Below are 14,985 nucleotides of genomic sequence, written 5' to 3'. Positions count from 1 at the left end.
AACTTTTTTTTTTCAAAAGATTTTTTAAATGCTCACTCTGAGAAATACTAAAAAAGTCAGATGTTTAATAATCTAAAATCTGGAAACAAAGCTGTCATAATAGCCATAAATTGGATTTTAAAAACGCTGTTCAAAATGTATCATGCGATTTCATGGGATAAAAAAAAAATATTTTAATTGAAGCAAAAGGCTCTGCACTACTTTTAAATTTAAAAGAACTCAAATTTGGGGCATCATGGTAACGCAGTGGGTAGCACAATCACCTCACAGCAAGAAGATCACTTGTTTAAGCCTCGGCTGGGTAAGTTTTTGTGTGGAGTTTGCATGTCCTCCCCGTATTTGCATGCATTGAAATATTTAATACTATTTCAAAGAAATTTCTGTGTTTGCATGTTCTCTCCGTGTTGCTGTGGGTTTCCTCTGGGTGCTCCGGTTTCTCCCAAGGCCTAAAGACATGCGGTATAGATGAATTGAATAAGCTAAATTAAAACCATGTGCTGGACAAGTTGGCAGTTTATTCCGCTGTGGCGCTCCCTGATTAATAAAGGGAATAAGCCGGATAAAAAAGAATGAATGAATGAGAACTCAAATTTTAAAAGTAGCAAATGGGCTTTTGGATCAATATATGTCTTTGCTAAAATAAAACAACAATAAATGTTGTTAAATATCATATTATATTACACTATGTTAACAAAAGTAAAAAAAAAAAAATTATAATCTAAAATAAAGAAATAAAATATAATAATAGTGGCAGGGTGGCTCAGTGGTTAGCACTGTCGCCTCACTGCAAGAAGGTTGCTGGTTCAAGTCCTGGCTGGTTCAGTTGACATTTTGTGTGGTTAGCCCGAAATAAATTCAAGTGGCCTGAATAAAAAGTACATTATTTAATAAAAAAAAAACAAATACTTGCATTAATATTTAACAATATGTTATGTATTTATTTATTTATATTTGTTAATTTATTCAACATAATTTTTGTGCTATAGATGAATTGAATAAACTAAATTGGCTGCATGTGTGTGAATTAGAATGTATGGGTGTTTCCCTCTACTGGGTTGCAGCTGGAAGGGCATCCGCTACATTAAAAAAATGCTGGTATAGTTGGCGGTTCATTCCGCTGTGGCAACCACTGAAATAAAGACTAAGCCAAAAGTAACTATATGAATGATTTATTGAATGAATGAATAAATGAATGAAAATTAGAATAATGAACTCATCTAACCCTTAAATTTTGTTGGATTTCATGGGGGAATAATACTAAAATAAATAGTAAAAATTAAAAAGTGTCATATATTTAATTAATTATTTAACTACTACCAAACCTAGTAAGACTTCTGTACAAATCTGTCAAACAAAATTGTCGATACAAATTGTAAAACGAAACATTCTGAACATTGAAAATTGAGTTTTTTATAATTGAATATAATAAATAATTGGAAGTGAAATGTGTAGTCTAGTCCAAGTGTTGAAAACGCTGCCTATTAATAATCTAAACCTGAAATATCCCAAATGAGATCATTTAACTCATAAATTTTGTTTGGTTGATGCAAATAAAATTTTTAGATTCAGTAGTTGATTAATATTTGGGTCCCTCTTAAATCAAGTGGCCTTAACTACATGTATTTACATTCAAAAAATATACTTATTGTGTTAATAATGCTTTGCAGAACATTTCTGGGGTTATTGGTGGTAAGTTATAGGTTCAGGTCTGTGGGTATGGGTAGGTTTAGGTATGGGTTAAAGTGTAATGGATGGTCAGCAGTGTATTATGTATGTAATAACATAAATTAATTGCATTGCAAATACATGCATGTATTAATCAAGCATAGTACAATGTAAAAACGTTTATTTACAAAATAAGTACATCGTAACAAATTATTAATTTCAGTGTAAGTAAATATTAGTTAAAGTCACTTAATATAAAGTGGGACGAATATTTGTTACTTAAAAAAAGCTGAGTAATTTGATTGCTTTAACTTAAAACAGGCTTCTAGTAACTAGTAGAATTGCTGAAACATACATCTTTATTTGTTTTTCTCTCCTACAACTTTGTTCGTTTCAAAATTTAAATCAAACACCCAGTGTGTCTGAGGTAACGTCAGGCATTTGGATCTACTTTTTATGTGTGCTTTATTTGTCCTTCAGTTTCAATGCACTTCAACCTGAGCACATTGCATTAAACCAGTTTGATTACATTTGAGATTAGAGTAAGGTGGGATACATGAGCCTCATGTCTGGCTGTAAGAGTGAGTTATGCTGCAGTTAGCTGAGTGGGTTGGAAGCGTGTCGCATGGTGCGGAGACTATACTCCACTACTCTGTTTCTATGACCTTGGGGGTCACTGAGCGGAGGGATGCATTCATCACTGTGATGCTGGTGATGGGGGAAGGGGAAGGGGGGAGCTGTAGGCATGCAACGGTGGCATGCTCATTACTAACCAGCACCCAGTGCTCTGCTTTTTTGCTTCTGTTTCTATTTGAGCCCTCTGAGTGTAAGTGTAACCTTTGTTATTGGAGTTTTTATGGATTCTTTTATTTATTTACCACATTAATTCCTTATGCCCTATCAAACAATTTCTATTAAGAATATTTGAGATAACCTCTTATCAAATAAACCGAGGTTCACATGGGATTCAAAGATTGGGCAACAAAAAAATAAAGAATCTCTAAAAAAAAAAAAAAAACTTTAAAGCAGTACCTCATTCAATTAAAAATGTATCTTTCATTTCAGTTTAATATTATTTGTTTTATTTTTCAAGTAATATATTTTAAGTTCGAAACTAATATGAATAAAAAATATATATTTAATATATATAATATTTAAAAAATTAATTTAAATGTTTTTGATTAAGAGCTCAACTAAGTAATATTTTTTTGGACCAATGTAACATGTTAAGGTTACTTAGGCCAGTGAATGTGTATTAAACAGAAACTCAATATGCCCTGTACTTTCACAGACTTAAATATTAAGGCAAATGATTTATTTTTCATTGGCTTAGGTGATCAAATTTAGATGGGAAAACATTACCCTAATACCCTGGAAAAATCTAGCCTATTTCAGTGCTTTTCATTTTTTTATTCATTCATTTATTCATTCCACACACCACAGAGAAATGAACCACAAACTATTCCATCATATACTATATGTTTTAAGCAGCGGATGCCCTTCAAACCAGAACCCAGTAATGGGAAACAACCATACACTCTCACATTCACACACAAACTCATACACTAGGCCAGTTTAGTTTATTCAACTCACCTATACTATAGCGCATGTCTTTGAACTGTGGGGGAAACCGCAGCACGTAGAGGAAACCAACTTCAACATGGGGAAATCAGTCAAATGCCTTGATTTTTAAAAAATAAACAAATAAACAAACAAAATAAAAAACAAACTAAAAAAATAAATAAATTCATTCATTCATTCATTTTCTGGCGCTTTTCCAAGGCTGGGTCGCAGGAACCCACAGGAACCCACAGAGACTTCCCTCTCCCCAGACACTTCCTCCAGCTTCTCCGGGGGGATCCTGAGGCGTTCCAAGGCCAGCCAAGAGACATAGTCCCTTCAGCGTGTCCTGGGTCTTCCCCGAGGCCTTCTCCCGGTGGGACATGTCTGGAACACCTCCCTAGGTAGGCGTCCAGGAGGCATCTGAAACAGATGCCCAAGCCACCTCAGCTGACTTCTCTCGATGTGGAGGAGCAGCGGCTCTACTCCGAGCTCCTCACGGGTGTCAGAGCTCCTCACCCTATCCATAAGAGTGCGCCCTGCCACCCTTCGAAGGAAACTCATTTTGGCCGATTGGATCCAAGATCTTGTCCTTTCGGTCATGATCCAAAGCTCATGACCATAGGTGAGATTAGGAACGTAGATTGACCAGTAAATCGAAAGCTTTGCCTTTCAGCTCAGCTCCTTCTTCACCACAACGGACTGGTACATCGACCGCATTACTGCTGCCGCGGCAAATAAATAAATGAATGAATGAATGAATAAATAAATAAAATATTGTTAATTGTTAATGCATGTGTTTGTTTTATTTAATAAATAATGTATTTTTTAGTCTGGTCACCTGAATTTAATTAGGGCTAACAAAAATCTAAGAAGTTCCTGCCCAAAAGGATACCACGGATTTTGAAATTTTGCAAGGCCTTTATGGTCTACATAATAATATGTGCAGAGGTCTTAAAACAAAGTCCTGTGGGAGTCCATTACACATTGTGTTATTGTATTTCTCTGAAAATTGAAAACAATCTGTTTTATGTCAAAAACAACACGCTTGACTTTTAAAAATCTAAAACTCAAAATAATCAATTTAATCTAAACAAATACAATTAACAGTGGTATTTCTAAACTGTATTATTACTATGTCATTGATTATGTAAAGGTGATCAGATATTCTGCATCCACTTAAGATTTAGATCAAAATCCATGTTATTAACAAACACTACTAGGTCAATAAACTACTAATTAGCTGTTTATTAATATTTAGTAAGATAGAATAAAGTAGGATTAGGGATGCAGAATAGGATACTTTATAACTACAAGTGAACAGTCTAAATCTTAATAATAGGTAATTAGCCAGTAGTGAATAGAATGAATTGTGACCTAATCTAAAGGGTTACTGATTATTCCACGAAAAGTTAACTGTGAGCATTATCATAAACATAAAATCAATACAGTAAATGGGGGAAAATGTGACAAATCTTTTAACACTGTTTTTAAAATGATATGCATTTATTAAAAAAGCATTTCACAACTGTACCTTTTAGACTCTACTATAAATCCCATGCCTTTTCTCTGCATTGCGGTACACATACTGTACAAACTGTCAATAATGTGTAATGAATAAGAAATGGCATGACCCCCTCCCCATTTTACAATATCAGACAGAGTATTGATCAGGAAGAGCTAAGGTCATGCTCTTTCTCAGTTTATCATCTGCTTCTCAAGATCTCATCCTCTGATGTGCAGTAGCCTACATTAAAAAAAAAAAAAACTAAATAATGACACAGTTAATTGTGAAGACAGAATGAGGAATTATTTAATCAAAATAAACAATTTTTTCCATCGCTGAGCAAAGACATGAAGCAATATTTTAAGTATGAGAGTGCGAAATGTGTTCAACGATTTCCTTTTCATTCTTGTTCTCTGTATGCTTGAAGAGTTGTTGCGGTTAGTCTTTGCTCTCTTTATAGTCTGTTTCCTGCCTGAAAGCTTGTGCTGATTTCAGTCAACATATTTTTATTGTACAATAGAGTCTCATGGAAACAGAGCATCCAAGCAACATGTATCTGAATAGAGATTCTCTTGATCATGTATGTGCCATAAACAAAGCATGACAGCTGTCACTACAGCTCATGTCAGTGCACGGGTGAGGTCTTTTTTCTCTATCGTGTGCTTTTGGCCAAGGCTCTCTGTCATTTTATTGACAAGTGTGACCGGGGGGTTTGCTTCTGTCATTCATTGTCATGGAGCAAATTTGATTTTGGTTAAAATGAACAGATTTGTTTTACTTGCTACTTTTGAGAAAACTAAATGCTAACTTAGGGCCCTAGAATTATCAGAGCATACATTAGGCCTGATCACTTATTTCCCTGCAGGGAAACATTAAAAATATACAGTGTACATTGAGTATTAAATGTATAATAGCATAATATTTGAATACTGTGTTAAGTGATTCAATATTCAGTCATGCATTACCTCAAAATAAACAGGGAAATCTACTTAATAAATATGCTGAAATTAAAAATAGATTTCATTACTTTACTGAATATTATCTTAAGATTCAGCTAAGAAAACAAGTCTGTTGCAATTATTGCTGCAGCAATATTACAGTTACACAGAAGATACTCAAGTCTTTAACCCAAGGACATTTCACTGCAGTTGATAACAGATGCCACTTGGCACCAGATGCAATTAAAAATGAGCACACAAGGTGGTGGATTTTGATTTGGACAATGTAACTAATTTATGCCATTGCAGTTTGTAACTTTTAAGGACATGATTTGTACCATGGGAAACCAAAATGTACCTCTGGTTTTTAAAACCTGCAGATGCAATATTGTACCTTCATCAAAAGTACAAATCTGATCCATGAAGGTACCTCTACAGTGACAGGAAACTTTATACCCTAACCCCTTCATGAACTATTAAAGGCATTCTGCTATATTTAAAATGCGACAATTTCATTCATTCATTTTCTTTTCAGCTTAATCCCTTTATTAACCTGGGGTCGCTACAGCGGAATGAACCACCAACATATCCAACACATGGTATATGCAGTGGATGCCCTACCAGCTGCAACCCATCACTGGGAAACATCCATACACACTCATTCACACACATACACCACAGACAATTTAGCCTACCCAATGCGTCAATTTATTTTCAGTAAATATAAAACATTGAATAAATTTTTAAACAATGTTTTTTGAAAAGAGTTTCTTTTTTGTGTAAACACACCTTTTCCATTTACAATAAAGAGTAAAAAATACTTCAACATAAATCAAAAAATATGTTTTTGCTAAACATTTCACACTTTTCACAAACATGTTGCAGAAATACATTCTCCCAACAATATAAAACATTTCTCCAATTTTCACACAATACTTTTGTAATACAAGGTCATTTGATTTACTTAATTTTAAAACAGAAATCGAATTATGCAAAAGTATTGTAACAAGATATGCACAAGGTTTGATTAGTTTTACAATACTGTTCATGTCTCCATGAACAGTTTGCATATGCAGGACTTTTTTCAGTCACATGCGTAGAGGAAAGCAAATGCTCACCTTAGAATTATAAGGTTCTATCTGACATTTTTGTCAAAATTGAGTTTTTAAGATATTCTTATTAAACGACAACTTATTAACATTATGGGATGTTTTTCAAGTTGTTTACATTTTAAGACTTTTTATTTTATAAAACAAATGTTACACACATACTGTTTGCTATGGAATGCAAAAACTATGAAGCTCAATATCTCAAAACCATTCAGAACGCAGATAGAACCTTATGATTCCAAGGTGACGAAATGCTATCAATGCAATCAAATGATATCAATAATTAAAATGTATTTATCAGAAAATGCTTACCAAATGTTTATTAAAAATGCCTTAAATGTTTAGTTTAAAATACCTATAGTTTTGTTTTACCAGTTGTTTTGTAACTTAATAATTAATGTTTATGAGTTTCTTTGCTTTTAAACAATGATTCATGTTTTAATGTGGGAATTATTCATAAAATCACTTTGCCTTTCAAGTTATATTTATTTTCATAGATATTGTATTAAAGGAGTTGTTATGTATCGTTTTTATGACAACAATTGTTCATTTCAGTTGTACTATAAAAGGTGCAGAACAGTATCATAAAAGGCCTTTTCTGTACTATAAGGTACAAAACTGTTCCTTGAAGATCATTATTTTTACCGCCATGTACCTTTTTTCGGAGTGTACTGGAGATATTAATGTAGCATTGGTTTCAGTAATGCCTACTTTAATATTTACCATTGCCATGGATGACAAGTGGGAATTGTAGAATCTGCAAATGCAGAACCGCTGTGGCTCAATTATCCTTTTCAGTGAAAGGTTCACATCTATGTAAAGCCATACATGGAACTCCCATTTTTTTTCTGTAAAGCTGAAAGCAATGTGAACATTAGGTATTATGCTTGTTGGTCAGGTTTACATTTCTCTTAATGCAGATTGACTTCCATTTTAAGTGTGTGTGGCTCTGCTTATACTGTACATGTTTGTTGTATTGTGTTTTTTTTTCTTGTTTGTTTATTTTTTTAATTTTTAATGTAAAGCCTATCCATGGACAAGGGCTGCAAATTAGCTCTATGCTATATGCCCTTTGTGCACAACAACAGTCATCTTTGTATAACAATGTCAAGTGTATTGTCAAATAAACAAGCAAACATTCATTCATTCATTTTCTTTTCAGCACTTTTCAAACACCCACACACTTTCATTCACACACATACACTACGGTCAATTTAGCCTATCCAATTCACCTATAGCGCATGTCTTGGGAATTATAGCAGAAACCGAAGCACCCGGAGGAAACACGGGGAGAACATGCAAACTCCAAACAGAAATGCTAACTGACCCAGCCAAGGCTCAAAACAGCGAACTTCTTGCTGTGAGGCAGCAGCACTACCTACTACACCACCGCATCACCTTAAACAAATAAATAAATATGACAATGAATTTAAGTAAACATGAGACAGCTGAATGCTATGCTTTAATAAATAGGAAATGTAATTTGTTATTGGAGTGACACTTTTTCAAAATTGACATCTTTGTAGCTTTTGGGTAACAATATGTACACCTTAGGTCGTAATAAGCACCTTTATATACCAAAAAATTGACCCTTTGGAAGCATAGCTTTTAAAAAGGTTCTGCCCCAGTGACAGCTTTTGTACCTTTTATTTCAGCAAGTGCACTATGGACCAGTCAGAATGAAGTATATTTCGAACTGTGGGTAAGTCTTCGAAGCTTTGCTCAGAGGTTTTAGAGGAAGCTCTGATTGCTTCTGTGGGCTTTATCTCAAAACTATTATGGCAGCACATTCACAGGTTTCCAATGAAATTGCAACACAGTCTGCTTCTAGTTAATTGCTCATTTGAATCTATAAAGGCGGCCAATTATGGTTATGTGTGCTGTAAATCTGATTAACCTCTCTACACAGCTCCCCTAATGCCATCGAGACCACAAAGGGCTAATGCTTGTTCAACAAGCGTACGTGATTATAACACAAGTAAAACCAAGCAGTGTGGATGTGTCTGAAATAAACATCAACGTAGGAGCTGAAAAACAGAGAGGTTTGCGTTAAGGACAGGCCAGATGGTTTCACACATTTTATATGCTGTTTTTAAAGGTTAATTTGTATTATTGTGTAAAATAATCTGTTTTACCTGTGTAGTTATACACAATGGCTGTAAATGGAGTAATGCATGGTATACACTCATCGGCCACTTTATTAGGTACAGCTTACTAGCACCGGGTTGGACCCGTTTTGTCTTCAGAACCAATAGTGTCTGGATGCAGCCTTCATGATGCAAGCTGAGATTGCATCACTCTGCATCCAGACCCCTGCATCCAAACCCCTCTCTTCAGAACTGCCTTAATCCTTTGTGGCATAGATTCAACAAGGTTCTGGAAATGTTCCTCAGAGATTTTAATCCATATTACCATGATAGCATCACACAGTTGCTGCAGATTTGTCGGCTGCACATCCATGATGGGAATCTCCCGTCCTCCACATCCCAAAGGTGCTTTATTGGATTGAGATCTGGTGAGTGTGGAGGCCATTTGAGTACAGTGAACTTATTGTCATGTTCAAGAAACCAGTCTAAAGAGCATTACACTGGATGCGCCGTTCGGTGCCACGACACGGCACCCACATGACAGTTGAAAGTTTAGAATGTTTACAGTTCTAAAAAGCATGGCGCTGCATGGCACTACTTTGCCGGGTGCGGCTTCTGGTGTGTGACCCCCTTAAAATGATTCACGCTTTATGACATGATGCGGTATCCTGCTGGAAGTAGCTAACAAAAGATGGTTACATTGTGGTCATAAAGTGATGGACATGGTCAGCAACAATACTCAGGTAGGCTGTGGCCTTGGCACGATGTTTATTTAGTACTATAACATCAGAAAGATCCGACCCTTCTTATCTGAACATGCAGCTCAACTCCTTGTTCAAGCTCTTGTTCTCTCCAAACTGGATTACTGCAACTCTCTACTAGCTGGGCTTCCAGCTAACTCTATCAAGCCTCTTCAACTGCTCCAGAATGCAGCAGCACGAGTTGTCTTCAATGAACCTAAACGAGCACATGTCACTCCGCTGCTAGTCCGTTTGCACTGGCTGCCAGTTGCTGCTCGCATCAAATTCAAAACTCTGATGTTTGCCTACAAAGTGACTTCTGGCCTAGCACCTTCTTATCTGCACTCACTTCTGCAGATCTATGTGCCCTCCAGAAACTTGCGTTCTGTGAATGAACGTCGCCTCGTGGTTCCATCCCAAAGAGGAAAAAAATCACTTTCGCTCATGCTCACGCTCAATCTGCCCAGTTGGTGGAATGAACTCCCTAACTGCATCAGAACAGCAGAGTCACTCTCTATTTTCAAGAAACGACTAAAAACTCAACTATTTAGTCTCCACTTCACTTCCTAATCTGCAATTGCCTATTTGAATATCACACTAACTGAACAAAAAAAAAAAAAAAAAAAAAAAAAAAATTACTAACACTTCCCTTCTTAGACTTTACAGACCTGAAACTTGCCTTTAGTACTTATTCATTGTTGCTCTTAGTTGTGTAAATTGCTTCCTTGTCCTCATTTGTAAGTCGCTTTGGATAAAAGCGTCTGCTAAATGACTAAATGTAATGTAAATGTAAATGTAGTACTAATGAGCAAAAGGTTTGACAACAAAATATGCCCCACACCATTACACCACCACCAGCCTGAACTGTTGATAAAAGGCAGGATGTTGACCGTAAATTCTGACCCTACAGCTGAATGTCGTAGCAGAAATCGAGACCCATCAGACCAGGCAACGTTTTTCCAATCTTCTATTTTCCAATTTTGGTGAGCCTGTGCAAACTGTAGCCTCAGTTTCCTGTTCTTGGCTGACAAAAGCGACACCCGATGTGGTTTTCTGCTGCTGTAGCCCATCTGCTTCAATGTTGTGCTTTCAGAGACCCTCTTCTGCATACCTCTGTTGTTGTGAGTGGTTATTTGAGTTACTGATGTCTTTCTATCAGCTCGAAACAGTCTAGCCATTCTCCTCTGAACCCTGGCATCAACAAGGCATTTGCGCCCACTGGATATTTTCTATTTTTCGGACCGTTCTCTGTAAACCTTAGAGATAATTGTATGTGAAAATCCCAGTAGATCAGGAGTTTCTGAAACACTCAGACAAGCCCGTCTGGCATTAACAACCATGCCGCGTTCAAAGTCACTTAAATCACTTCACTTCCCCATTCAGATGCTTGTTTAAACTGCAGCAAATTGTCCTGACCATGTCCACATGCCTAAATGCATTGAGTTGCTGCCATGTAATTGGCTGTTTAAAAATTTGAGTTAACAAGCAGTTGGACTGGTGTACCTAATAAAGTGGCCAGTGAGTGTATTTACACTGTAAATAATACTAAAATAAAACTGTTGCGGATTCCATGAGGTTACAAAATTTATTGATGACTTGTCACCATTGTTTTGAATCATTTATCTAATTTCTTTGGACATGATTTAACAGTGTTCTACTTTGAATGTGACAGCTATGTCACAGAATGCCCTGATTTCAACATTTCACTTGGACATTGTGATTTGTGGAGTCTGGTCCTTCTCTCTCTCCTGCCCTTATCCATTACAAAGGTCTCAAGGGAAATTAATCCAGCCCAGAAATGTCCTGCCCATAACTGTAGCAACCTGCACACACACGTCATCATTCTGTAAATCAGCGCACAATCCCAATGCATGCGCACAATAAGCGTAATTACATGATAGTCATAAGTTGCTCCCAAAAGAGAAGACTTGATACACTTTTGTGTAACTGGGTAAGTCTGAGTTGCCCCTTTTGCAACTCTGTGAGGTGACACGATGAATAATGGTCCTGAATTATCACGACAAGCAAGATTAATTGCCATGAGCTGTGATTAGCCTTCCCTGCCAAGCTGAGCTTTTATGCCTCTATACATACTTCATCATTAAACGCACTCAGTAATCACGTTTCTCCTCTGCCACCACATTACATATCTCAGCCGTAATCCATATGCAGATGACATTAGGGCGGATTGTTATTTAATTGGGCCCTTGAAGGTCTGTCAGCACGTCTTTATCGGCGAGCCCTTGTCTTTTAACTACCTAAAGCGACCCAGCCATCCCCTCATATTCATCTGGCCAACAGAAACGCTCTGGCTGTCACTGGGTGGATGAATGCTAATGAGAGCCAGAAAGATGAGTCTTTAGTGAGATCGGGTTTTGGCTCATTGCTCAGCGAAATGTTTGGCCAGCTCACTGATGATATTTGTCTTCCTCAGTCCATGCTGTGATAAAGCTGTAAGCAGGAGTGGGACAGAGAGGGATCGGTGTTCCATTGTGAAAATGTCCCCAGAAACCTGACCATACTAGCATGCACAAATTATTTTAAAGCCATATTTCTTTATGAAACCTCACATGTGTATGAGACATTCTACCAAAAAACGTTTTTAGTTTTAAATAATTAAAAACATGACAGGGCCTGACTTAAGCTTGCCATACAAAACATGCATAAAATCATACAATTCAATGGTAGAATGCATCCTTGATCACTGTCAGCTTCTTCTCTGTCAAATCATGTCACTTCCGAGTCATGGCCTTAAACATGTAATGCACGCATTTTGTTAGATTTAATGCAAATGTGACAGTACTGAACAGAAACACGGGAACAATTGTACATTTATTATTATTATATATTTGCAGTAATTATTTGTAGAATCTAATTAAAATGATATGTTTCTAACCAATTGATGTGAATGATAACACCTTAAACTTGCTATTTCTGAAGCATTTTTTGTTTCCAAATAACAGTTTTTAGCTTAACAAAACTATAAAAGCTGTTGGTTCAACTGGGCTGAGGACAAGGACAATGACAGTTTGTGTCTGTAAAGTGCTTTTAATAAAGAACAAAAATCTGAGAACCAGATGAATGACATATTCCTTTACAAAACAACTCATAGAAATCAACCATTAGTCCATTTTAGACATTTTTGGAATGAAATACTCTTTATTCACTGTATTTATGACAGATAATGTACGTTTCTAGTAGAATGTCCCATATACAAATGATGTGCATGTTACCAGTGAGTGATGTGTCTTAAATTATGAGGCACATATTTTGCAACCAGGTTATGAGCTATATGGTGTTTTCCACTGTTGGGTTGTGGCTGGAAGGGCATCCGCTGCGTTAAAGATATGATGGACAAGCTGGTGGCTCGTTCCACTGTGACGACCCCTGAATAATAAAGGGACTAAGGTGAAAAGAATGAATGAATGAGCTATATTATGAGATTTCAGATTAGTTGAATGCTTTAGGGAAAGCACATTAGGGAAGACTGTTTGGTCCGTGTATCATCCGTTCATTTGATTATTCCTTTTATTACGGAAAACGAAACATCAGAAAAACAATGAATATTTCGTTTTTCTGTTTATTCTGTAGGCAGAAAACACGGAAACTCACCTGTTATTCTGCTTATTAACTTAAAACGAAATATTAAAACAAACACAAAACCAAAACGAAATAATGAGTCAAAAAATGGTCCGTGTACGGTCCGTGTACGTTTTGTTCATTTGTTTTCCATTTTCAAACGGAATAAAGGAAATGGAGAAAACTGCCATTTTTCCGTTTTTCTTTTGCTCACGAGAAAACAAAAAAACGAGATTTTGGCTGGATTTTCGTTTTTTGGTTTAGGGTAGGAAAACGGATAAACGACTTTAAAATTCATTTTACACCTGTAGGCGGTGCTGAAACGCCCACTTTCCTCTAATTGGTCAACCAAATCTGCGCTCGTGACGTCACCCTCAAAATAAAAGCCTTACACGCAGGCTTTTAATTATTATTATTTAATTATATAATAACTAAGTTTACATATTCTATCATTTGAACCACACACAGTTAGCAGGCTTACATTCATTGCGTATGTATGAATTAAATAAAAACGTAAAGCAGTATTCTTAGACATTTGTCATTAAAATAAGGTCATAGTTCACTGCCAAGCTTCTTGCTGCTGTGCACCTGATGCTGAGCAAAGAAAGCCATTTCCGAGCAGCACCTGGTTTACATGATTGTTTCAGAGCAAGGGCTTTATAATAATAATAATAATAATAATAATAATAATAATAATTATTATTATTATTATTATTATTATTATTATTATTATTATTATTATCAGTTACTAGTGTTTTTATTGTTTGGTGTGTTTTTTTTTTCTTTTTAATAGTTGTTAGCAGAACCAGAATAAGAACACTTTGGGCCCTGCTATAAAAACAAAGGGTACCATTTGTTTTCATTTATTTCTTCCTATTTTAATTATATATTGTAATTATTTATTTGATAATTAATACTATTTTATTGCAACGCCAAAGTAGTCTTATTATTTTTTATTATTATTTTTTATAATTATTATTTTTTATTATTAAATTTGCTGTTATTGTAGGCTAGATGGCAGGCTTTAAATATTTTAAATAACATTTACTCATAACCTTACTAATTCGAGAGCCGAACCTAAAAAAAGTTTAAGTGCAATAAGCCTGTACAATAAAGGGAGCCGCAATGCATATTTCTAGCGCATTCTTTCACTCAACAATTATTGCTGGAATAATGAAATAAATTTCAAATTAACTAATTAAACACATTAAAGTTGATAAAAAAAATTGTGTCTAGTAGTTCCGACAAACAGATGAGCTCGCTACATGTGCGTTGCGCTAATAATTTGACAATTGATCTTCTTGAGAAAGTGCTACAGCGGGCCCTGCTATTTCACATATAAGGTTAGTGATACGTATTTTAAATTAGTATTGCACATTATTCATTCATTTTCTTGTCGGCTTACTCCCTTTATTAATCTGGGGTCGCCACAGCGGAATGAACCGCCAACTTATTTAGCAAGTTTTTATGCAGCGGATGCCCTTCCAGCCACAACCCATCTCTGGGAAACATCCACACATACACACACACTTATACAGTACGGACAATTTAGCCTACCCAATTCACCTGTACCGCATGTCTTTGGACTGTGGGGAAAACCGGAGCACGCGGAGGAAACCCACGCGAACGCACTACACTACTGAATTAGACACACAATCTCAAAAAAAAAAACTTGATGCTTATTTACATTATCTAAAGTAATTTCTTACGAGGTAGGATCTGTTGTTGTATTATATATTTTCGTTTTAATATGCAAATAATTTTCTTTAATTTGTAATAGGCCTATTGTCCCTCATTGCA

General features: G+C 35.9%; 1 long non-coding RNA gene across 1 annotated transcript in view; it reads left to right on the top strand.

The window, feature by feature from the left end:
* LOC141381234 (uncharacterized) overlaps nucleotides 1–7,920 on the top strand; it is a 31,715-nt gene extending 23,795 nt beyond the window's left edge. Inside the window, exon 4 of the long non-coding RNA XR_015480998.1 lies at nucleotides 6,206–7,920. This is a non-coding gene — a long non-coding RNA (uncharacterized LOC141381234). The remainder of the gene's footprint in view (nucleotides 1–6,205) is intronic.
* The last annotated feature ends 7,065 nt before the right edge of the window (nucleotides 7,921–14,985 follow it).

This window comes from Danio rerio, chromosome 3 (assembly GCF_052040795.2).
Source record: "Danio rerio strain M-AB ecotype USA chromosome 3, GRCz13ab, whole genome shotgun sequence".
Lineage (NCBI taxonomy): Eukaryota > Metazoa > Chordata > Actinopteri > Cypriniformes > Danionidae > Danio > Danio rerio.
Note: the sequence above shows the minus strand (reverse complement) of the source record. Positions and strands in the feature narration are given on the sequence as shown.